Source organism: Plectropomus leopardus, chromosome 14 (genome assembly GCF_008729295.1).
Source record: "Plectropomus leopardus isolate mb chromosome 14, YSFRI_Pleo_2.0, whole genome shotgun sequence".
Taxonomy (NCBI): domain Eukaryota; kingdom Metazoa; phylum Chordata; class Actinopteri; order Perciformes; family Serranidae; genus Plectropomus; species Plectropomus leopardus.
Window position 1 is genome coordinate 18,611,463 of NC_056476.1, and position 24,713 is coordinate 18,636,175.

Here is a 24,713-nt window from a genome sequence, read left to right on the forward strand (position 1 = left end):
CACATGTATGTTTGTCTGTGTGGAACCTTTGCGTGTGGCGGCGCTTTGATTAGCTGCCCTCGCCACATGAGTGGATCCCCCCCCACATGCCTTCCTCTACGTTGTCCCCAACCCCCAATGCCACGTGCCACCGGGCTGTGCATATACAAATCACTACGGCCTTGTTAGCATAGTTTAGTGAAGATGTCAGCTTTACGAGGGCCAGGATGCTTGCTATGCGTGTCAGGGACAGCAGGGGAGGGGCTGACCCACAAGGGGAGCACACAAACCCCGCGCTGTAAATTTAGGTCTGAGGTATGGGAGCTGTGAAACGACAAGCCCGGACCTCTGTGGAACAGTGTGAACCCACGCTGCACTGTTTGATTTAACAGGGACACAGCAGAGCAGGCAGAATTGAAACTGAGAGAATGGGATCCCCGCATCAAATAAAAAGAGCTTTCTGATATATCATAAATAATAATTTGATCATACATCACTGAAGATGCCTTTTCCCGTGCTCATAATCAAAGCTACGATAAATGGACATTTGCTTATGAGTATTGTTTTGTGTGTGTGTGTGTGTGCGTGTGTGTGTGTGCGCGCGCAGGGGGTTGCTGGCATCATTAGATTGTTAATCTCATTTCCTTTCTGATGATTGAAAATGGAGAGAGGCTCTGAGTTTATCAGGCAGATAAATGGACGGCCCATCTTCTAAGAAGATCTAATCTGTCATGCGTCAAGGCTAGGGTTCACCTGCCGCCGGATAATAACCATGTCGAAGGGCACAGATGATTTAGGAGAGCCCGGCTCTTTGTTTGCCTTTGCAAACACCTGACGGTTTCATTAATTAACAGGCCACAATTAGCGCCCCACGTCACGCCAGGTAGACTACTTCAAGAGAAATATGAGATATTAAAAAGCAGGGAGGAACTCCATTAGAGCTGACCTTTTCTGTGAAATTACTGATATTTGAGATTTAATTCAGAATTCAATGAAAACTTCATCTTTATTCTTACGGCTGAGGCCCTTTCTGTCTCCAGTCTGAAATGGGTTCTCCCGCAGCCTGCAGGTCGTTAATTATGATCTTTATAAATTAAATTAAGAGGATGTCACTGCTTGATTTTTTTTTATCTTCCTGTCCTACAGGTTAAAGAGTAGATAAGATATTTATCACCTCTTGACTGATCTCCTACATATTAATTATAAAACGGAGCAAATTCCCAATTGGCTTTCTGTTACAGTCAGTTATCACATAAACATTTATTACATATTACCAGAGTACATTGCAAGGATCAGTGTCAGACCAAACAGATTCCGTACCCAAGGCAAGCTAACCTCCCCATTAACTAAAAAACCCTAACTTTTATAACTATATTATTGCACAAATAAACAATAGAACTAACAGCATAATAAATAATAAAAGAATATTTTATGTGCAAATTTCATGTCCATTTCTCTTCTGCCTGTCCTGCACCATACACATCAAAATAGCATTGGCAGGACTAGAGGTGGTCTACTACATACCGACCATTATCTTTGGATCGTGTGTCTTCTAAATCTTCATAATTTAATCACGATTTTTTACAATTAAGCATCATCAACTGCAACTTTATCATTTAAAATGTGTTCTCCACTAAATTCTTCCTAAATTAATAGCCAGCCTCCACGTTTTAAGAGCTGTCTGCTATGTATTACCCTGCAGCAGTGAGGAAACTGAAAAAACTGAAAAACTTCTCTGAATGTTGTCACTTAGTAATCATCATAATCTGTTGTTTGGAAGTATTTTGCATTTAGGAGAGAAGAAATCCTATACAAAAAGTACATGAGGGTTGAATCTGCACTGCAAATCAACAAAACTCACGTTAAACCACTTACAAACACCACAAACTGTAGTATAACGTCACCTCATCAAATCTCTGTGCTTATCCTGCGTCAACTGAGACATCAGACCGCAACACTGCAGCACATCATAGTACGGTGACCACTGTAAAAAGTAAAAAATTTACAAAAAATACAGCAGCGAAAACGTCTCGTTAGGAGATGCACTGAATTCAGGTGAAGAACAACCTTATTCAACACTTTGAAACTTGGGCTACTAAGCTACTTTATTTTCAAGAAGAATTTTTAAGAAGAAAAAAATAACAAATAGAAATTTGTAAAAAAATACAAGAAAATAACAACAAAACAACAAAAGTAAAAATTAAGACCTGAAGAAATGTTCTAAATATTATAAAAATTCTGTAAAATAATAATAAAATACATAACTATGATAATTATTGGTGTAGTTTTCTTGAAAATTTTCCCTAGTTTTTACAAAACATAATCTTCTAAAATGACAAATTTCTTGCAAAATGCAGGACATTCTTTCCAATGAGAGGCTCAAAAGAGATCAAACCATCAAATGCCAAGATTTTAGCAGATATGTAGGACAACATGGAAGTGAAAGCAGTACTCTGTTCATTAAATGTGACAGTGCATAACACATTGTTGTCCCTTAAAACAGAAAATAATCGTAATAAATAATTGTGATCTCAGTATTGATCCGAATAATTGTGATTATCATTTCGACCGTAATTGTGCAGCCCTAGTTTCCCGTATGTTTAATTGATTTTTAATTTTTCTGAGTGGTTGTCTATGTAACCTATAGGAAGATCCGCCACTGATGAATATCCTTATGAGTTTATTTGAACAAATGGCCTTTCTTCCTCTGAGGCTAAAATAATCTCAGCTATTCACCCGATAGTCGGGTAAAATATTCAGCCGCCTCTGACATGTGACAGATATGGAACCTGGGACAGAAAAGACAATGTAACTCGAAGGGTATCCATCATGATAAAAACGCCTGTGGCAAGATTAAGCACAGTGTATTGTTACACAGTAACGTTTTAAGACGTGTAATACTCCAGATGATTTTATACTCGCTGAAGGGGAAGTGAAACTGAGGATACTTTTCTTCCTCTATGCTCTGTCAATACATCACATTTCTGTTTACTCTTCTATTCCCCTCTTCACTTACTTTTTAACACAAACACACACACTCATCTCTCTAAGTCTCCCATTCCTGTCTCTTACTTTGACTCAGGGCCACTGCAGCTGCCTCCTCTCATCTCATTTTATCTCTCTCTTTCTCTTTCTCTAACACACACTCACATACGCAAAAACACACACGCAGCCACTGCCACCCGCATGCATTTATTTATTCGTTATATTTCCTAATTCAGTTTGACGAATGAGTGACAGCTTGACACTTCATTCGGCAAGATTAATAGAACGACACAATATTTACGTGGCAGAGACAGCCAATTATCCCACCATCTATCATCCAGATTATCTTTCTGATTGAAAACTACTCGTCCATGTAATCGGAATTATTTGGAATTAGAAGGGAATTTATGGCTTCTTGTGTCACTTTTCCTGGACGGTGGTAAATTAGAAATATTAGATACATAAAGAGAGTATAGGAAATGGGATAAATAGAGGCCTGGAATTAATGTCACACATTTCCATTTTTTTAACAGTGTGGGCGCCCCTAAATGAACCGCTCAAGGTTTTATAGGTTAACTTTGCAAATTACTGACACTGTAGTGTCTATATTCTGTTGATAATAAAATGATGTAGATATGTTTGATTGTGGGATGATTTGTTTTAATCAGAAAGCAGAATTAAATGTGTTGAACTTTGAAGACAGTAATGGATAGATCTTATCAACAGAGATAGCGTTGTGTGTATTGATCTCTGGCTATGTTTTTAAATGTCCATCTCACTAAAGGCAGAACCGACATTAGTTTACTCCTCCAACCTCTGTCCTTCAGCCTCTGTTGATTAATTCGCCAGACTCTTTCTATCTCACCTTACAATACTTTATATTCTGTTTTCATACATCACCTTTTTGTACCATTCTCTTATCAAACTTCCATCACTTGATTAATTTACCTAATCTCTTAGCTGTGCTTAATGTCTTTGAGTATCCACATTTCATAGCCAAACCATATTTCCGCTCTACTTTTAATGAAAGACAGAAGAACAAAACAAATAGAGTGAACCAGCAGACTGTAAAGGTATGTGATGTCAGGTTGTCGTCAGATCAGTTGTGACACAGCGGATGTACAGAACTGACAGTAAAAGCTCCAGCACCTCACTCCAGGATTTAAAAGTTTTTTTTAACAGCTATATCGTAAATTTTAAATAGATTTATAATGCAATCTGTTGCCAAAGTGGTCAATAGCTGAACCAAAAATAAACGTATCTAATATTTATTATGGTACATGAATTGACTGAGCATTTTTCGCTGTAGGTCTTTGGTAATGAAATTTGGAAAGTGACGTTTCATCCATTTAGTAAATCCTGGCAGTCTAAAAGCCTTGCACTCAGTCATTTCTTCTTTTAGAAATGGTGAAAATTGCCACATATAACAATGTTGCAGGGGTTTGATTTTATTGGCTAGAGTGCGTTCAGACTTGTAAATGGGATTATGCCATCCCAATATAGTGCTTCAACAACTAGCTTGTTTATTTTTATCCTCTTATTAAGGGAGTTGAATCCTTAAAGGGTGCCAAAATTATCCTGCAAATCGCTGACAGGGAAAAATGAAAGGTCTCTAACGGTTATTATAAGCAATCTGTCTGCATTGAAGCACAATGTGACTGCTGCGCTTGCGATACCAACGAGGTGACCTCAGTGAGATGGGGAGGAGAGACATGTTGAAAGTCAGACACACCGTCTGGATGGGACCACCAGGAATATACACACACCTCACATAACACATTGACACTGCAAGCATCCTGGAAAGGACACTCAGCATGGACTGTAGAAGTATTCATGTGACTGACAGTATACCCTTTAAACTTTTGTGTAGTACATTGTCTACATATTTAACATGTGAAGTTTACAGTACGTAGGACATCAAAACCTTTATAATTGTGTAACATTTTGTAAAAAAGCTATCTAGGTTGACTAAAGTTGGAAGTCTCTGTCTGTTTATGTCTGCCCTTGTATTTTCACGACAATCGTTCATCAGTGCAGCTTCACTCTTATTGTGTTTATCGCTGAGAACCCAAGGAAGTAATGTGTCAAGATCTGAGGGAAATATTTAATAGTAGTAGGCCTGCAATTGACAATTATTCTATCAATTAATATACTGATTTTTTTCAATCTTATCAATGAATATTTAGTCAATAGATTCCCAAAAAATGTGAAAAATGCTCATTCAAATTCCCCAGTACCCAAAGGGACATCTTCAATTTGCTTTTTTTTGTACAACCAATCATCCAACATCCAAAGACTTTTCATTTACTTTTATACATGACAAAGAAATTCACAATTTAGAGACTGGAACCAACAAACATTCTAAAAAATGACTAAAACCATCAATTGATTACCAAAATTGTTTATTATTATTATTATTATTATTATTATTGACCGCGTAATTGATTAATTGAATAATTGTTGCAGCTCTAACTATAAGTGTGACACTGTGTAGTGTATCAAGAGGGAACCATAGACTAAGACTATATAATAAAGATGAATGACAGGACAGCTCCCAAAAAATGAAGCCAAAAACATCTTAATCGCCCCCTGATGGCTGGCTGCAGTACAGGTCATATACCCCTCTCTTTTGTTTTTCTAATAAATTTAGTTTTATCTAGTTATTTGATGCTATGCAAAGGGGATGTGATGTCATGACTGGCAGCTATGTGTGCCAGTTGATGTGCTTGCAATCAATGGCACTGGTCGGACAGTTGTATGGACTCTGACTCCAAATGATGTCACCAGTGCAAGACGACAGCAGCCATATTCAGGATATTTTGGATTCATTTTTGTACAGTGAGAGATAGTAGAATTGCACCATCTATCTTTAAATACAGTCGTCAGAGGGGCCTGTTGTCTATTACACAGCTGAAAAGCATGCTGCACAGCTCTTTGTCACATGCTACCATATAATCAAGAACAGATGAAGAAAGAAAAGACCAAAGAGTCTGGAAATGTTACACTGTTGCAAACTCAGACATTTCAAGCATCAGCAATGAAAATTTTGGAATGAACACTTTTGGTCCTGAAGATAGTCGGGCTTTGACTATCGTGGCCATAAAAGTTCAAAAGAGAATTTGGAGGAAAAAAATGTCCATGACATTAATCTTTAACTTTGTTAACTGAGCATTTTGGCTCTTTTTTTGGAAAACAAATTACGATCAAAACATGAGTGTTGAGAGGTGGAGATGGAGTCTGTTCTTCATCACAGTGCAAAAGCACAAAAAAGAACAAATACACTTAATGGAGAGCAAAAAGGCAACCAGATGGCGCTGGGGGAGGAAATGAAAAATAACTAAAGAGGACCTGGATCATTTGCATAATATGTGTATGTGTATCATTAACATTATATCTATATTGAATTTTGAATTTCATGATTATAATCACTACAGGTTAGTTGCGACACCTCTAGTTTTACGTAAATTATCACGCACAGTCTGATATCATGTCATGGAGAGGCTCTTTGTCCAATTTCTTTACCATAGATAGCTGCAGGCTGCCGAAGGAGTGATATTTTGGATAGTTCTCACGAGTTAGTGGAGCCAAATCATTCTGCCGGTTGACTCCTTGGACCCCCCCGGGAGCAAATTAACAGTATCGAGTGCTTGGCTTCCCTGTAACCTTTCCCCATCCTGACTGACATTTGTGTTTTCCTTTGCCTTGGGCCTGGGCGTATGGTGGCCTGTGAGAGGATGCACAGAGACACTTCATATGTAACACAACTGCATGCATGTGCTGCTGTAGGCTTATGTCTGTGTGATGAGAGAATGTGTAAATGGGTGTGTGTTTATGTACGAGCCGGTCCAGCTGTTGTATGGGGGGCTTTCTCTGCTGTGAAACTGAGACGGTGTGCGAGAGACAGCAACAGAGGAAGAGGTCAGGACCTCAGGACATGGCACAGATTCACAATGTGACTGGGACGCATCCAGAGGCACACTGATGAAAACAAGAGCCTCCGAGGAGAGTTGGTAAGTTGTTCTCGGGCTGAAAAATCTTTTCATGGTGTTGTCACATTATCGTAACACTTGCACAAATCACTGTCATGGAAAATGTTGCTCATGAGTTAACATTTTAAACACAATGGCTTATACTTTGTATCATGGCTCAATGTGAGAAGATCAGCAGCTTTCCAATATACTGTCTCCCTGCCTGCTGATAGAGAGACAGGTGGAGAGGCAGAGAAGGAGATGGTCACTGTCAGGGAGAGATTGCGCTGAAAAGAACATGATGTCTTGGATTATCTTTAGTTTAAAAATGTTTATGCAGTGTGAAACAACTGACGATCCTTTAGGGAGATATTTGCAGCAAAAGTTGCAGGTATTTTACTGTAAGTTAAACTAAATGGAAGGGTTTAGTACGGCTCAAGTAAAAACCCATTACATTTTGGGACAGATTTGAATAACAGCGGTGGATGCACAAATCATTCTTTGACTTTTATTAACATTGCAAGGGCATTTGGCCTAGGATGATTAAGATTATGCCACGCATCTTAAAATCACATGCATGGTAGTGACAAACGGCTATTGTGGAAATCAGATGACTCCATATCACAAACTACATTCAATGATACCAGCAACCCTCCGGGCTACCCTACATATGTAGTTGCTCAAACTTCAATCAAACGTGGTTGTTATGGAGCACTCGTTTGACATAATTCTCTCTCTTTTGTTTTTATAAATCCAGTGATATATAGTGCTTGGCCATATCTGCATATCATAGAAGAGTGGATTATTGGCCTTGGTGGAGGTCTGCGCTCTCTGAGTACTCTTCCAGTTGAGATATAAGATGAAAACATTTCATAAATGAAAATTGAGACAAATATATTTTGCAGTGCACTGACCTTGATGTGACGTGACTGTTTGGACCTGTGCATGGACAGCTGATAAGTGATATTCTGATTTATGAGTTGCAGGCATGTGTGCAGAACAAGTAAAGTTTATCTTGGTATCACTGAATCTGCATCTGTCATAGTGACACCACACTCTTTAACTGCCAAGACTTTAAATACGTTGATAGTGATTGTCATAGGATACAATCTGTGACTGGTTGCTAATCTGAATCAGAGGGACAGTGGTTTAAAAAAAAAAAAAGAAAGTTCATATTTCATATTTCGTACTAAATGTACACAGTATGAACAATATTATTCTCCCTGTTGTTTTTGCAGTAAGTAAATAAAAGATTGACTTTTTTACAGCTAGCTCCTTCATTTACTTTGCTTTGTAGAATAATAGTGTTCATGAAAACCACATTCAAAAATGTACTGAACACATACTACACACACTGTACATTCTACTACACCATTGGTGTCATAAAGTACATTTAGTCAAGTTTTAAAATTTCAGAGTTATTTGTACTGTACTTGACTATTTTCCTTTCCTGCTACTTTCAACAATTACATTTGTACATACACTCATGATGCAAGCATACTGTGTGGGAAAAAACACAAATTTTTAAATTTGAATGTCTTAATGCTGTGAGTGGATGATAAAGCTGCACTGAAACAAGTGTAATTGAACTTCTGAGGAGTGACGGGGACGCAGTGCATTTTAGCTCTCAGACCTAGTTGAAGTGGTTTGGGAGAAGAGGGATGGAAAATACGGCTGGGTATATGAACCTTACAGTGGAGCTGTCATGGTGCTAATGGAGGAAGTAGAGCAGAGGGTCAGGAGTCCTCAGCACCTGTGTGGAAGATTAATGACCACAGAGCCACGGGAGGGAAAGATGGACAGGAAAAGGGAGAAACTCTAAAACAGGCCTTGGCCTATCTGACTAACTCAAGGGTCGGACCTGCTTGAACTTTGCTAGAGAGCTACGATATTAACTACATCCGTGCACTACTGTCACTGGTGTTAAAAAATGATATAGATATAATTCACATCAACAGATATCAAAACTAGCCTGAGAACATGCTACAACATCACCTGGGATCATCATGCTGCATGTAAAGTCTATGATAGAGCAGTCAGATTCATATTCAGCACAAGCTGTTGTCCCTTTAGACCATAAAAGGTGCTCTCAGGCAGTGATGACAGTAGAGACCTTTATGATTACCTCAGTAGCATGTAGCGCCACAGAAAAGAGATATCATCATTATCTCGACACAAAGGCGGCCCTCACATTGTTAAAACAATTTGCTGCTTGCTAATGTAGGCTGTCAGAGCGGCACACAGGTCTACTTCCAAGAGTTAAGTTGTAGGGGTCCCCCCCCCTCTCTCTCTGCCTGCCTGCCTGGGGAATCACGGCGGGTACGAGGCTCATTTCCTCATCAAACACAGGACGAGTGATTTGGAATATTTATGAGGCTCCCAATTTAAGTTAAACATTTAACAAAAAAGCATCCGATTAAAATGAGACAGCAGAAAGGGTTAAAGTCCCCTGTGGGCAGCCAAGGCTAAAAATTAAACATGGAATGCTGGAGATGAATTAAAGTAGCCGCTGTAAGACAGATCTCAGCTCAGCGGCATTACTGTATAGAAGCAGTGGTGGTGATAACGTATATGTTGAAACAAGCTTTTCATTGACTGTGACCAGAATTCAAATTAGGTATGAAGAGATAATGCTTTGATAAAGTGACTGCAGGATCATTTTCAAATAGTTTGCATACCAATGTGACAATTTCATATAAATGAGACATCACAATGGAATATGTTAGATAACGAAACAAAAATCAAGCACTTAAAAACAAAAATCGACATGTTTTTAACTGTTTTGCAGTTTATAAATCCCTCTGTGTGTGGGAAAAACACATCACCCCATGACCTACATATCAGATGGCCACTATGTGATATGGTATATGGTGATATGGCATGGATATTAATTCTCAATCACTCTAATCAGGGGATTGTTGAATGAAAAAAAAACAGTGGTAAGCGCTCATCAGAGTCAAATACAGATAAATCATGACTGTGTTCTAAAATAACCCAGTCACAATAAAGATATCAGAGCTAGTGACCCTGCTTAGGTCAGAGGGCATGTGTAACACAATGCCACATTGACTTTATTGATAATCTATGGCTCCCTTTCATTCTTTCCCTCCTCTCCTCTAGTCTTTGTAGCAGCAGATCAGTGGGCGGCCTGAGAAGGAGGGGTCAGCCAGCTCCTGTCTGCTCAGTGACTCTCTCTACTTCCTGTTTAATCACCACTCCCTCTGGGATTTTCTGCCATCCATCTATCACACCAAGAAAAAGTTCAGGTGCTCTATATTGCTGAGAGATGAAGGGCTTGGATCAGGTGTAAGTGTGTATCTACAGAATGTGTCCGGACTGGTCTCTCTGAGATGCATATGAGATTGTGTAAAGTATTACTGTTTCAAATTATGTGAATGTGTGTGCACTTAGCAGTATATTTTACTGGACAAGGCCAGTGGGTTGTTATGACTGGACGTAGTTGTGGTGGCAGACACTGCAGAAATAGATCAGTTCAAAACTTAAAGAAATAATAAATCTTAGGATACATGCTTGTTTGAACCTACAGCTTGCAGATTATCATTGTTTAGCATAAAGACTGGAAACAGGGGGTAGCACCTACAGACTCTGTCCAAATGTAAAATAAAGTCTTACTACCAGCAGTTCTTTCACCAATTAACACTTTATATCTCCTTTGTATTGGTAAAAAAAACGTATAAAAAAAGTTTACAAGTGTACAATGGGTTTTTTTTTGGGTGTGTATGTGTGTGTGGGGCTATTAAGTTGTGTACAGGGTCTATGCAGAGTGTACACCATTGCCTACACAATTGGCCTATACGCCACTGTGAGCATTTATACTTTTGCAGTGGTGTGTCTGCATGCTGATGTTATTAGCATAAGCCTATGACATTTGACACTGCATACGTTAGCCTAGCAGCTAGCAGACTTTCTTCTACTCATATGAAGCCAGGAGGATAAATCTCACACAAGAATTAAAATGCTATTTTGTGGGGGCTTTATTGTCTTCACAATTAATTGTTCCTTGTCTGTGAAATAAAAATAAATGAAAGATTTGTTTTCACAGAGGGAAGTTTTAAAAAATAAAGAGGCGATCTGTGTCGCTGCTATGTTTAGTTGTTTATCTGGGGATGTGCACTCAGCATTGCCAACTCTTTTCCAATAAAAGTAGCTAGTACTAGTTCCAAAGGTCACCAGATGATGTCATATCCTCATCATCATTAATGGGAAGCGTTAATTGAAAAATCCTCAAGGAAACATTTGAAAAGCATGAGAGCTGGCACTCAAGCATCCTTTTCTTCCACTTTCTTTCTCTTTTAGAGTAGAAAACAAGAGCTCTAAATACTCACAACTAAACTGTCCTAGCAAGCAGTGCCTCCTTACCTCCTGCTTGTCCCAGACCAACTACACGGCACAAGAGGAGAGAACCCGCATTGATAGTGAAGGATTGCGCGATTACTCTGAGCAGCATGCATGGTAATGTATAACAATATCATATATTTCGCTCTTTTTATCCCTGATGGTCTGAATAAGTAGTTAAATTTGTTGCTAGCCACTTTTTTTTTTTTTTTAGAAAAAAGTCGCTAAGAGGGTCTGAAAAGTCACTAAATATAGTGAAACAGTTGCAAAACAGGCAACAGTGGGTGCACTTCAAGCTAGGGTGCGTGTTTACGCAGAGCCTACTTTGTAGGTAAGCTAGTGCATCAGTTCAACATGGCAGTATAAATCCTGCTTAACGGTAAGGACGTGACTCCTGGCTAAGTTAAGCAACTGCTGCTGGTTTCGGCTTTATGTTTAGTGTATCTGATTTGGAATGGTATCAAATATGTCTCTTATTTCCTTGTTAAAGACACAAAGTCACATATTCATATTGATTTGATAGCAAGATCTTCGTCCATTTGTTTTTTGACTGACATGTTTACAAGATCAGCATCATATGTTTTTGTTTATTTGTTAGTGACATTTAACTTAAGTTACATAAGTAATGTAAGTTTCATGTATTAAATCCCCTGAAATGCCTCCACATCCTACCTCTCATCGGTATTACTGTAAATAATATCAATATCTGTTTCATCACAGTGAAAATTTATATTGAATGAGTTTTCTTGAATACTTCCCTGGAAAGGAGGAATGTTGTTTATGTTTTCACTGGCAGCCCTTAGGGAAGTGACTCCTGCCTCAACCACTGAGACACTGCCTCAGGCCATCATATGTTGCCCTCCAAGGTTCCCCGATGCAATCCTCATCCGCTAGTGTGTGTCTGTGTGTGTCTGTGTGTGTGTGTGTGTGTGTGTGTGTGTGTGTGTGTGTCAGATGTATATCTATCCATCTGCACAGACATTTTTAGCAAACTTACAAAGGTACAGAGGTTGAATATCGCTGCATTAAATACTGATGCAGTGTTCAAACAATAAAATTATGCAATGTTGCCAGGCACAGTGGTCAAACATGAACCCAGCATTGGCTGAAGAACGTCCATTTTTACGTCCATAATTTAGTAGAAAGTGCTTAAATTCAACGTAGTGTATCTCTGGAACAGCTGAGAGTGCCCACGAATGTAGACTTTCATAACAAAGCACAGAGGCCTTCTTAAGCTCTGTAGCTGCTGGTAAATGACAATAATTTAGAGTCAATTAACACCTGTTAGTGCTAAGCATTGAGAGAATGTACCACGGTGTCTGATTTATTATAATGTCCCCTTGGTTGATGCAAATGGTTTTCCGCCGTTATCTTGTAGCCTGGAATGAAGGTCCTCCAAAGGCAGCCCCCCTATTGTGGTGGTGTGATCTAATTTTCTCAGCAGTGAAGCGCACCGCTAGCCTCCCTCTGATCCACCTGGCAGGAGGGGAGTTTGGACTGAGACAGGCTGGCCAGCCCACTGACCTCTGGGTAAAATCTCTAGCTGCGCTGGGCAGGCAGCCGGTGTGGGCCAACGATGGGGCACGAATGACTGAAGCAATAGGTCTGTGATTAGCTGACATGGCGGCTGGGTTTTGCAAGCTGTCCTATTCTCGGGCGTGGGTGGGCAAAGGGGCAGAGCAGCTAAAATGGGAATGAATGTATTGATCCTGCTGCCGTTATGAGAATGACACGCACAAGCTATTTTTACAGGAGGGGGAACACACTGCTGGCGAAGGCAATCTGTCTGTGACGTAGATAAGCTCCTAAAGGATAGATGGGTATGAGAAAGATGCAGGCTTGATTTAAAGGAATAGTTTACCATTTTGGGAACTGCACTTATTTGCTGTTTTTGTTCAGGGAGTGAAGATCAGTGTCACTCTCATCTCTGCACTGCAAACACGTAGCTAGAGCTGGCAGCCATTTACCTTGGCTTAGCTTAGCTTAAAAACTGAAACTGGGCTAGCCAGACTCTGTCTAAAGGTGATCATCCACCTTGCAGTAACTTTAAAGCTCACAAATTAACACATTACATCTCAATGTTATTTCAATTTAAAAACTTAAATGTAAAAATAAAAAACTGTGGTATGCAGGGGTTAATATGCTGTCTCAGCTGGGCCCAAATAGGGCTGGGTGGTATTTTAAAAGCTTATGATACCAGTATCAAGAAAACTTTGTTTCCTAGCATTCCTGTACAGTGAATGGAAAATCCCAAAATGGCAAATATTATTCATGAAGTAAACAGGGTCCATATTTAACAACAGCAAAACTACAGTATATCCAAAGTAGGGCTGGGTGATAAAATATCACATTCTTTTTTTACCAAACACCCAAACCAGGAAAAGGTAACACTTTTGATATTACAATATCCAAAATCTTAGACGACATCTAGTCTCAAATCACCAAATCGATATGATATCAATATATTGCCCAGCACTAATCACCCATTTATTTCAAAAATCTCAGTCTCTGAGAAGCGAAAGTCTGTTCTAAGTCTCGTTTAACCAATCGTATGGTTAGTGCTTACTAAACACATGCATTTTTGCTAAAACTAAAGAACTTCTATGCAGAGGAATGGGGCGTGTAATTGATATATAGTACAAATGTTAATTTTTCTGGGAAAGTATTTCTTAAAATATATTCCGATAGCAATAGAGTACTTCATTTGATATTTTTTTTCCTTCTTCATTCCATACCCTTAATGTGAATGAAGGGAATAAGTTGCTTAAATGCGGCCAAGCCATACTTTGAAATGTTTTGGTGGCATCTCGGCATGCTGCACTGCCAGCTCTGTCAAAATCACGCTCAATTTCACACCACCAAATGCTAATTACTACAAAGTTTCAATTGTATTTTGGGGGAGCACCACGCAGTATGAACGCAATAACAACTAACCAATGCAATTATGTAATAATTTTACAGCAGCAGTATATGAATGATGCAAATATTGGCAATCCCTGTCACAGTGCAACAAAGCTGTCCTCTGCCATCTCCCCTCCCTCCTCGCTGCCCTTTAGTGCCCATGGGAAGTGAGCTGGTCCTATTGGAATGCTGCAGTCTGCCAACAGCCAGAGTTCAGAGGAGGCTTATTCTCACTCACGCCACTCACTGAACTCCTCCACTCTTTTTGCATAAAGTAATTGCTGTCAGGGAGTGTGCACTGCAGAGAGTTGCTCGGGCTCCACAAGCACAGAGGGTGAGATTAGGGAATAAAAGAGCTAAGTCAGTGCTACTTAGGCACTCCCAGATCCTGCGTCTGTCATTGCACCGCTATGGATGAGGGCTGACAGTGATGAATATTGGCCAAAAGTTGGTATTCCACATGATGATTTTCCCTAATGAGAATTGATGAATGCGGGAGGGAGGGACTCGGGATTGTGTGATGAGAGGAGGGACCACTCATTAGAAGCCAGTCATGCTAAGCTGAGCGGCTTTAAGGTGGGCAGGATTGCTGGGCTGAGCAATGCCACTCCAGCAGTTCTTAAAAAAAAAAAAAAAAAAACCTCAGCTGATATCATTGATCAATACTGCCTGACACAGAAGAGTGTCAAATGAGATATATCCATGAGAGGAAAAAAAAATCAATAAGCAAACTCCTCCCTGTGCACAAACAGCATTTAGCAATACTGTCCACATAGCAGAGCATTTATTAGTTGTGTGTCAGCTTCCACATATGTTATCAGAGATCTATAGCAATCTCTGAATCCATATGCATGAAGTTGTGGTAAACACCTGGGTGTGGGACAGTCACGGGCCTCTGCTGTCCCTGCTGCACACCACATCAGCCGAGTAAGGCGAGCAGGGCTCGTGGTCTAGCAGATGGCAGTGCAGGCTTTGAAAAGCCATGGCCCTGAACGAGCCCCAGGCAGCCCCAGAGGCCAGCGCTCAGCCAAAGCTCCACATGTGGCAAGCCAGGAAGGACATTAAGTGGATAATAGTTAATAGTGAACCAGGTCATTTACTATCATGTGCATACTTTATGGAGCACAACGGCCTATAGTGTATGCAGAAGGGGGTTTGCCCATGAGAAGGTTTAACTTTTAGATGCAGATAAAAGTGCTAAACGATCACGTAGGGCCATTTGCACACTGTCACATTCTTGGATAAACATTGTGCAATACTTCAGGTCATTTAGTAGCTTGTTGTTAGGATGATGAGGAAGCATATTAGCGGACATGTTGTTCTTTTAGTCAAATGACTGAGCTCAAAATATGGCCTTGCTCATTTCAACATATTCCACCTTAGATGTTATTGCCCCCTCTTCTTTACAGGACCCAGGGCCATGTGATGTGTCACTCCACTATGGTTAAGTATAGATGAAGAGATAGCCTCTTTAATATCCAGGAGCTCATTTCACAGTGGCTGGCAGGTCACAGCATGATGACAGCTAAACAAGTCAGTCTACAGGATAGAGCACAGAGCATGTGGATTGAGGTCTGCGCTCTCCTGAGTGTACAGAGGAAGCTAAACACTGGAGACGGATTATGGGTTGTTGTTAAAGGTCCAGTGTGTAGGATATAGGGTGACATACTGGCAGAGATGGAATATTATAAAATAAGTATGTTTTCTTTTGTGTATAATCAAATCAGAATAGTTGTATTTTCGTTACCTTAGAATGAGCTGTTTATATCTACATGAGGAGTAGGTCCTCGTTACTACAATAGTGCAGAAAGGACAAACCAAACACTGGCTGTAGATAGGGCCATTTGCATTTCTTGGATTAGCATCTGTAGTTGGCAGCCACTCCACAACGAGCAGACTTAATAAAGCAGCTTTACACTAAAAGTATAGTGTTTTTCTAAGTGTTTTTACCAATTTAAATCACCGTATCTATTTGTTTTGGAGAGTAAGAGACCTCTGTGCATAATTCTGCTCCTGATAAAAATCTCCTGAACAATGACCACTTAAGGAAGTCTAGCTGGGAGAAGTTTCAGCTGGTTGCAATCTAAAGTCCTCACCTCTAGATGCCACTACATCCTGCTTAATCTTACACACTGTTCCATTAAGATTCAGTTTGTGGTGAACGAATACATAAATTGTTAAACATATCTGAATGAAGATGCGTCAGATTACTAAAATGAATGCAGTTTCTGAAGTGTAAATGCCTCCACTGTTTCTCTGTGTATGACTTCACTGTTAAGGACAGTCTGAATGTTTTCTCTTGCTTAGTTACAGTGACAGACTTTGTCATTGGCGAATGCAAAGCAGGGATATCTAGGGACACATAATAGGATTGCCTTTTCTACATTGTATTTTCTCTCAAAAGTGAATTAGGATATCTCTTTTCGTCTCATAGTGAAATAATGTATCCAATGAGTGCATTCAAAACCATTTAACCACTTTGTGCTGTATTCATAATTGGATTTTGACTGCAGGTTCCTTCAAACATCGAGCCGTCACCATCTCCAATATTAGATTTTTCAAATACTTCTATTCATGAAGCCCTCTCTTTATTCCCTTCCTGTTGAAATGACATGATTTTTAATCAGCCAATGCACAAAATGTCTGACTGCACTGTAGTCATTAAACCTGCCTCTACACAGAGACATGCACACATCCCACTGACTGCATAGCCCATTAGAGAGATGGAAGATTATGACCTAAATGAAGCCATTAGTTACGCAAACCTAGTGATCATCTTATTTATATGTATAAATCTGATCCATTCCCCCAGCTCAAGTCAAATATTGCTCCCCTCAAATGATTTTGGAGGATCTGAGTAAAAACAACAGCAGCATCAACAACAAAAACAACATCAGGAGCCATAATGAAAGGAGTGGAGGCAGAAGCACTCAGGCGATTGCATCCATTACCCCTCTCCTCTATATGGACCCCTTCATAGGGATTACCCCCTGGTTCCAGAGAGGTTGATTATTAGACGCTCGCAAAGGTTTCGTTTGAATCGCCCCAGTTAAACGAGAAATTGCAGGCTGAGGAGAGAGGCTAATAACAGTTATTAACCCCGTGCGGGCGGCAGTGTAAAAGAGCGCCACAATAACGAGGTGCACCACCAAGGTTTGAGGCGCAGCGCAGCTAGCACACCCCCGAGGAGAAGCTAACTTATTAAAATAATGAATTAGCCGACCAGATTACTGCAGCCTGCGGCAAAGGCAATTATCCCCCTCCAAATCCCTGGACAGGGCTCCCTAGCGCCACCATAAAACAAGTGCTCAGAAAGCAGGAGCCCTCCGCTCCACACAAATGAATAGGCTGTTAATTAGGATCTCTCCCGCTGCGGGTAGCCTTCCCACTGCCATAACAGAAACCACTTCCACGACAGGCAGAGGAGGAGGGGGAAAAAATAATGGGAGGATACTGAATGATTGCAAAAGATTGTGAAATCTGTAAAGAGTGATAAAAAGTGAGACTGCGAATAGTTTTAGTAGCATGAAAAAATGCATAGAATGACAACGCAAGAGCTAGTTTGACTGAGAGGGACAGCAGGGATCGTTGGTGGCCTGAACTGAAAACTGTGTGTGAGGCGTCTTTGGAAAGAGCATTCAATCACAGCTCAGTCATGTGGTCTCTGCTTAACATTTGATGGCTTTATTCAAGCTTAGGCTTTGTGTCAACACTGAGGGGGACACATATGGTTTTGAGGGATCATCCGATTGGACATTTTGAGATTCAAACACTTGATTTTGAGCATTTTGGTGAGTTTTAATGCACCATTTTGTGTAAATATCTTTAATTTGGTCAAAACAAAAGGCCTGTATTACTTTTTTACTTTTTGTTTTTACAAATGCACGTGTTCTACATATTGAGGGGAAAGTCCCCTGCGTCCCCCCATTAGACAGTTCATTGTACAAAGTCAGGTCAGGAACCAATGTCTCCCTTTAGTAGCTGAGTCTCTGTATTAGATATATTTTAACAACTACAACCCAAGGACCCAACTGTGCACTCATCCTTGCCTGTAAAGCCGAAACATTTTTAATCCTTTGAAACCTGGATTGATATCACTTTTCTTGTGTTGATGCCTTCACAAGTATTTAAACTTTGAACAATGAACAAACTGGTTTGTTTTCTTTGGAAAACGTGGGGAAAAAAAGGCATTGAACAACTTGGCAAGAAATGTTAAGCAAATTGCAGGAAATTAGTGGATTTGATTTTTTTTTTTTAAAGCTAGTGAAAAATGTCCAAATACTTAGACGTATCATAATTATATATTAAAATTATTCTACATAATTATTATTTTTAAGAACTTTTTTCAGCCATTTCCTTGTTTGTTGTTGTTGTTTACTTTTTCAGGTAATTTTGCTAATTTTGGGTCATTCCTTCTCAACTTTCTCAGTGCCTTTTTCCCATGTTTAAACAAAAAAAGCCAATTTACTCAGGTTTCAATGGGTCAAATAAGTGTAATAACTAATGAAGATCACCGACAGCCGCTAGGGTTCCCTTAAAGTACAAGTTAAAATGCCTCTCCTGAGGTAGGGGTTATTGGCCGCAGTGTGAAAGAAACAGTCTGACATGGATGAAAGTGAAGTAGGCCAATGGCCACCCTGAAAAAGAGCCAGCCGTACCTCATGACATATATATACAGCCCCTAATGGTTATAAATACTAAAGTATCACATGGTTGACATCATGCACCAAATCTGGCCACCTTCTGCTATCACCTTCCAACTCGACATCCGTAGAAAATCACAAAGTTTTGAAGGCTGGACTCACCTTGTCCTGCATAGCTATACTTACACAGAGCGGGGAGATAACTGTCAAAGTGGAAACTGTGCCAAAGGGACACACATATTGTGCTGGAATTCAGCTACACATTTAGATCTTCTATTATGCATTACAGTTACAAAGCCTATGTGAAAGAGCCATTTATATATTTGATCAGAAGTGTTTTTTTGTCCACAGTGGAGATACATCTGCGCATTTGAGTGCTTCCACCCACATATCATCTCCTGTAATGTCAGTGACTCTTGGGTATATTGTGCTGCTAATTTTAATTGGAAAAGATTGCTATATTTACATTATAACACGCTGCATTGCACTTCCTTGACACCACACAGTGCTGTATTTACTGTATATAAGTTACAGTTGTTTGAAAAATGAAACATTATGTATTAATGGTTTCTAAAATATACTCTTTATAGTGCGATTTGCTCCCAAGAGGACGATTATATAGTCACACAGATATGCAGGGCACGAAACAAGACATTATGCCAGTGTACTGTATGAATATGCCTGCAAGGCTTGACATGAATGCAATTTCATGTAATTTGAATGCCTTTCATGAGGCAAGGACTCTTTTGAACTGTCTTAAAAAGCTCATCCACCATGGTAGCTGCCAGTGGCCCTGGGTACAGAGGAGTCATGTCGACAGGCCCAATTAATGATGGGGCGTCTGAGAGTGAATGAATGAGGAGCTTTGAGAGGATTCCTCCACCTTAAATCCCCCTGTGCTGCTGCTCCCAGACTGCCTGTGAAGAACAATCAAACGGCAGCAACCCCCTCCTATTTATCACTTTAAGACATTAGCCAGACATGGGCTTGAATATTAACCAGCTCCTTTTCCAGGAGAGTTCCACACCAAAGGCTGCGTGTGGCAACATACATTTTTAATCACAGGGGAAAACGAGGCCTCTCAATCGCTCTCATCCATTACTGTGTGCTTAACTCGCCACATTTTTTCTCCAGGGCTCTCAAAACAGGAAATAAGCTGTCATTGTTGTTGCTTTTTCCTTGCGGTCATAGGTTTAAATTTATACCATTAGGCATGTTATCAAAACTGAAGCGATCATAATTTTATGCTCAGTTTTGTTCTGCCATCTCTTAATGGACCAGATCAGTCTTTATCTGGTGCAAATAGTTTGTAAAGCAGAATCTCTCAGTGACTATTTTGACTACGCTGACAGAGTTCATTCCCTGGTTTTACTGTGTGTCTTCCTGCGCAGGACAACTGGGCTGAGGCAGTGGAGCGTGAGCGGGGCTTCCACAGCTTAATTGGAGTCATGTTCTCCAGAGCCTGGAGCTGCTCCTCTCCCTGCACCGGCCTCTCCGGTGCTGGGCCTGTGGTGGGAGCAGGAAGGGTAGGGCACGGGTACCAGGCATGCAGGGAGATGATCTGTTCACCCCACCCTCTCCCTCTGGGTCCCCCCACTGTGACACATGGCACCCTGGTGACAAGGTCACTCCACTGTTGTGGCACCACAGGGGGAGCTGGTCTTATTATCAGGAGAGGAGACATTCTTAAGAAGAATATGATCTCCAATCACATTTATTCACGCAAGACAAGGTTTTTTATATCCAGGAGCTTTCTTTCTAGGTTAAAACATTAAAATAAAAGACTTGAAATTGGTGATGGAATATTATGATCGTAACAAATATATTTTACATTTTTATATAATTAATATCATAATAGATAATTTTCTTAAATGTATGTTAAAACTTCGTCTGAGATAGCATACAGGGGGACAAAATAACCACAGCACACAGAGGACAGCATATAATTCAATCCAATAACCCTTCAGTTTATAGTTTATTTAGAGATGCATGATTTATTGGCAGAAAATGGCTTTAAAATGAAAATTGGCATATGACAGGCTATAAGATGACATTTTATTATGCAACTTTAATTAGTTGAGACAGGTCAGTTTTTCCCTGGTTTTGGGTTAGGGTTAGTCTTAACAAGAGCATCATCCAAGCCTGTTCAAGTTGAATGAAATTCTTTTTTTTTTTTAAGTAGTTGCATGAGAATGAATATGGCATATTTTACATGTTACCTAAGTTAAAGAAGTAGTAGGAGAGACTTAATGTTTTCTGCAATTAGGAGGAAAAATATATGTGCATATATCAGTAGGCATCGCTAATCGGCCAAAATGAATTAAATGAAAATGACGCCATATTAGAGGTCAGCGAAAATCCAATATCATGCATCCCTCCAGAGCTTATAATGTTTATTCACTTCTGAGACTGTGTCAGAGAGGTATGGATTAAACATTATGGGAGTTTTACAATACAATTTTAAAAAGCAAGACCTTAAATTTTTGTTATATTGGCTTGCATTTAAGGTGCCTACTGCCTATACATAAAAGTAATCTTTTTCTCTTTGGCAGTAAAATACAAAGCAAAAGACCTTTAGGACATAATATTGTGCTGTTACTTTTAACCCCCTGCAGTATTTTAACAAATAACTTGGATGGAAAGGTAAGGGTGAGATATTTATATACACAATTATACAAGTTTGCTGTAAGCACCACAGCTCAGTGTGTACCAAGTATATGTTCTAAGACTTTTATTATAAAATGCTTCTGTGTTTTGTCTTTGTTGTATGAGTTAGGCTCAAATGGAAAATCAGTTTTATGCAACACAGACATGTAACCCATGTTGAAATCAAGCAGCAGAATCCGGGGCTTAAAAATGAAGCCAATAATGACGTGCCAAAAACTGCAGTTCCCTGCATAGCCATTTGAGGCTGGCCCCAAAACTAATTTTAACATTCATGACAACTGTATTGACAGTGATTTTTTATATAACTCACTTTCTTATATTTTATCAAGGCTTAAAGTTACACATTTAAGGGTGGAGCCGCTTGAGTGAGTCTGCAAGGCACTGATATAGTCTAGGAGTCAGAGCCTCCCCTAACTCCTCCACAGCTCCACCATCTCATTTAAATATGGTCACTTCTGACTCCAAAAAATCCAAATGACAATGGGCAAAATGCCCAACTCACGGTTTCAAAACTACAGCTCACAAACCATGGACGGTGACGTCACAATAGCTACATTCGTTATTTTTTTTTACAGTCCAAGGTTGAATTTAGAACATTAAAATGTCTAACAAATCCAAATAACTCAGATATCCAACTTAAGTAGAACAACTAATACGGTAATGGCATAATGTATCAGACCTTTGGCTAAACTGACAACAACAAACTGTCATTGTGTGTTGATTTTGACAAATCTGCTGGCCTGTACATTTGTTTTGGAGGCAAGTGACAGAAAGACGCAACTTGTTTTTGATACTTTTTTTCTCCTTGCAGCTTTAATAGTGATGAGGTAACATGTCTATTTGTAGCTATGTAAGATTAATAACTGAAAAATGACTATGGTAAACTATGGTAAACTTTGTTTAAGCAACCAACGTATGTTCATATACTGATGTAAAATCACATCTTACAGTATATCTATATATACAATATATACAATATTTTGACGTTTTTCGCCGTATGGTGTGTTCGGTCGTTTTTTCGACATGCTATAATATGGTGTTTTTGGCCAGTTTTGCAACATTCTATGCTATGCCTTGTCTCGTGTGGACATGTCATATTTTACATTTTTCGCCATACTATAGTATGGCGTTTTAGGTCGTTTTTTCGACAGGCTATACTATGGAGTATGTGGCATAATAATACAGATAAAATAGACATATTACATACCTGTGTAGGAGGAAGCAGTCCAGTTCAGCATCGGTTTTGAACCTTTTAACATGCAGCAATTCTCTCCATCTGTTGAATGACAGACCAAGTTAACTTGTGTTTTTGCACTCGCTCCATCACTGTCTTTTTTGGGGTTTTTTTTTGTTGTTCCTTGGTTGTTTATTTCTTTTTCTCTTTGCTGATCCTGGCTCTGCCAAAACAAAAAAATATAATTAAAAATACATTGATGTAAAGAAAAATCTCCCCCTGGCTTTTTTTAACTGACTAATGAACGATTCACTGCAAAACTTTGCCTGTGAAAATATAAAAACAGGCTCTTCTGGTCTGTAGTGCCATGCATTGTTTTGTCTAATTTTGAGAGGGTTCAGATCCGGAGACATGCATCAAGAAGACTTAAGGAAATAGCCAATCCTCTTGTTGATGGCCTTGTTTGCTAGTGAAGGTAATATAGAGCATTCACTATTACATTCAAACTGTTTCTTAACCAGTTAAAAACAAATTCAAGCAGCTTTAAAATGTTAAATAAACTTTGTTAGCAATATTTATTTCCATTTATGTCCCATTTGTTTAGGTAATCATTTATTAATCACTGTTTAGTCAGGAAATTACAAAAATCGGTTAAATAAGGTACACCATGCATGGGCTGGCACTGCACTGCCAGCATGTATCAATCTCAATCTCTCTCACAGTGTAAGAAAGTGAAACCTAAGGAAAGTCATTTTGTGCCCAATGAAAGTTTTCCTTTGGAAATTTTGCCTTCCATTAAGAATCAAATTAAGCACTGGACCAGTGCTTTCAAGAAAGTTCACCCCCGTCTAAATACACACACTTCTAATTTGTGATTTATTATGTTCTTGATGTGTTAGGAGCACGGCGTTGAGTGAGAGGCGGTTGTGTGTGTGTGTGTGTATGCGTGTGTGTGTGTGTGTGCATTTAATGTGTATTTGCCAGTGCATATGTGTCACAAAGGGGGTGAAGCAGAGTATGTATCCATCATTCACTGCTGTGGGTCAGCCCTCGCACGTGACAGCAGGTGACCAGTGTCAGACAGGAAAGGTCACTGGCCTGCAGTCGGCACTCTCTCCCAGTTTACACAGCTTAAAAAATCCTGTAGACAACCAAATCTGACTCTATAAAAAAAACAGATTATCGGCCTCTCACACCGTCATGAAGTTTGGGTCATGGTGAGATATTCACCAGCAGGAGCAGCTAAACACACAAGCTTACTTTGCTTGATGTCTCTTTGCCTGACGTGTTTTCTCTGTCCCACTCTCACCATTTCACTTTCTTCATTGTCCCTTTTTCTCCAGAACTTAAACAGCACGTAACCTTTTCTTCCTGGCTCGTCTGTCTGCATGGACCCTGATGAGAGTGAAGTCTGGAGGCAGTGTTTTTGAACATCTTTCAGCACGGCTACTCTCTGTGGGAGTCCTCTGACTTGAAGGTACTGCCTTGTTTGTCTAATGCGTGATGCACATTTGACATTCACCTGTCTGTGTGTGTGTGTGTGTGTGTGTGTGTGCGTGTGTGTGTGCTTGCGTGCATGTATATGTGTTTGTCTGGACCTTGTGTTCACAGGTCCATTAGTTAAACAGATAAAATGCATGCCTTTTTTCATCTCTGTATCGCCTACGGGGTGTTTTTCCTTGATTGCATTACAATCATAGCAAGCTTTCCCTCATTAGTGGTAAGCATGTTTTCATTTTCTATTATTGAGAGGGAATTTCACATGAATGCATGCAAATATTTGTGTGTGTGTGTGTGTGTGTGTGGGTGCAGGTAAAAAAATTTCCTGTGTAAAATGTTGATTGTTTTGTTTTTATTTTTCAGGGAGGATAAAATCTGCCGAATGAAGATTAGCTATGAAGTGTTACGTTGGAAACCTTTGTACTAGCCCCTCCATTGTGGGAAAAGGGCACTGATAGGAAGGCAGATACAGCTGATCAATAAGTAGTGCAGTTTTCTCCCCAGGCCTTCTTTCATATCTCTGTCTTGTTTGTGTTTTGA

General features: G+C 39.7%; 1 long non-coding RNA gene across 1 annotated transcript in view; it reads right to left on the bottom strand.

The window, feature by feature from the left end:
* Positions 1–24,713, bottom strand: part of LOC121954051 — a 70,188-nt gene that overhangs the window by 39,112 nt on the left and 6,363 nt on the right. Inside the window, exon 3 of the long non-coding RNA XR_006106536.1 lies at positions 22,707–22,775. This is a non-coding gene — a long non-coding RNA (uncharacterized LOC121954051). The remainder of the gene's footprint in view (positions 1–22,706; positions 22,776–24,713) is intronic.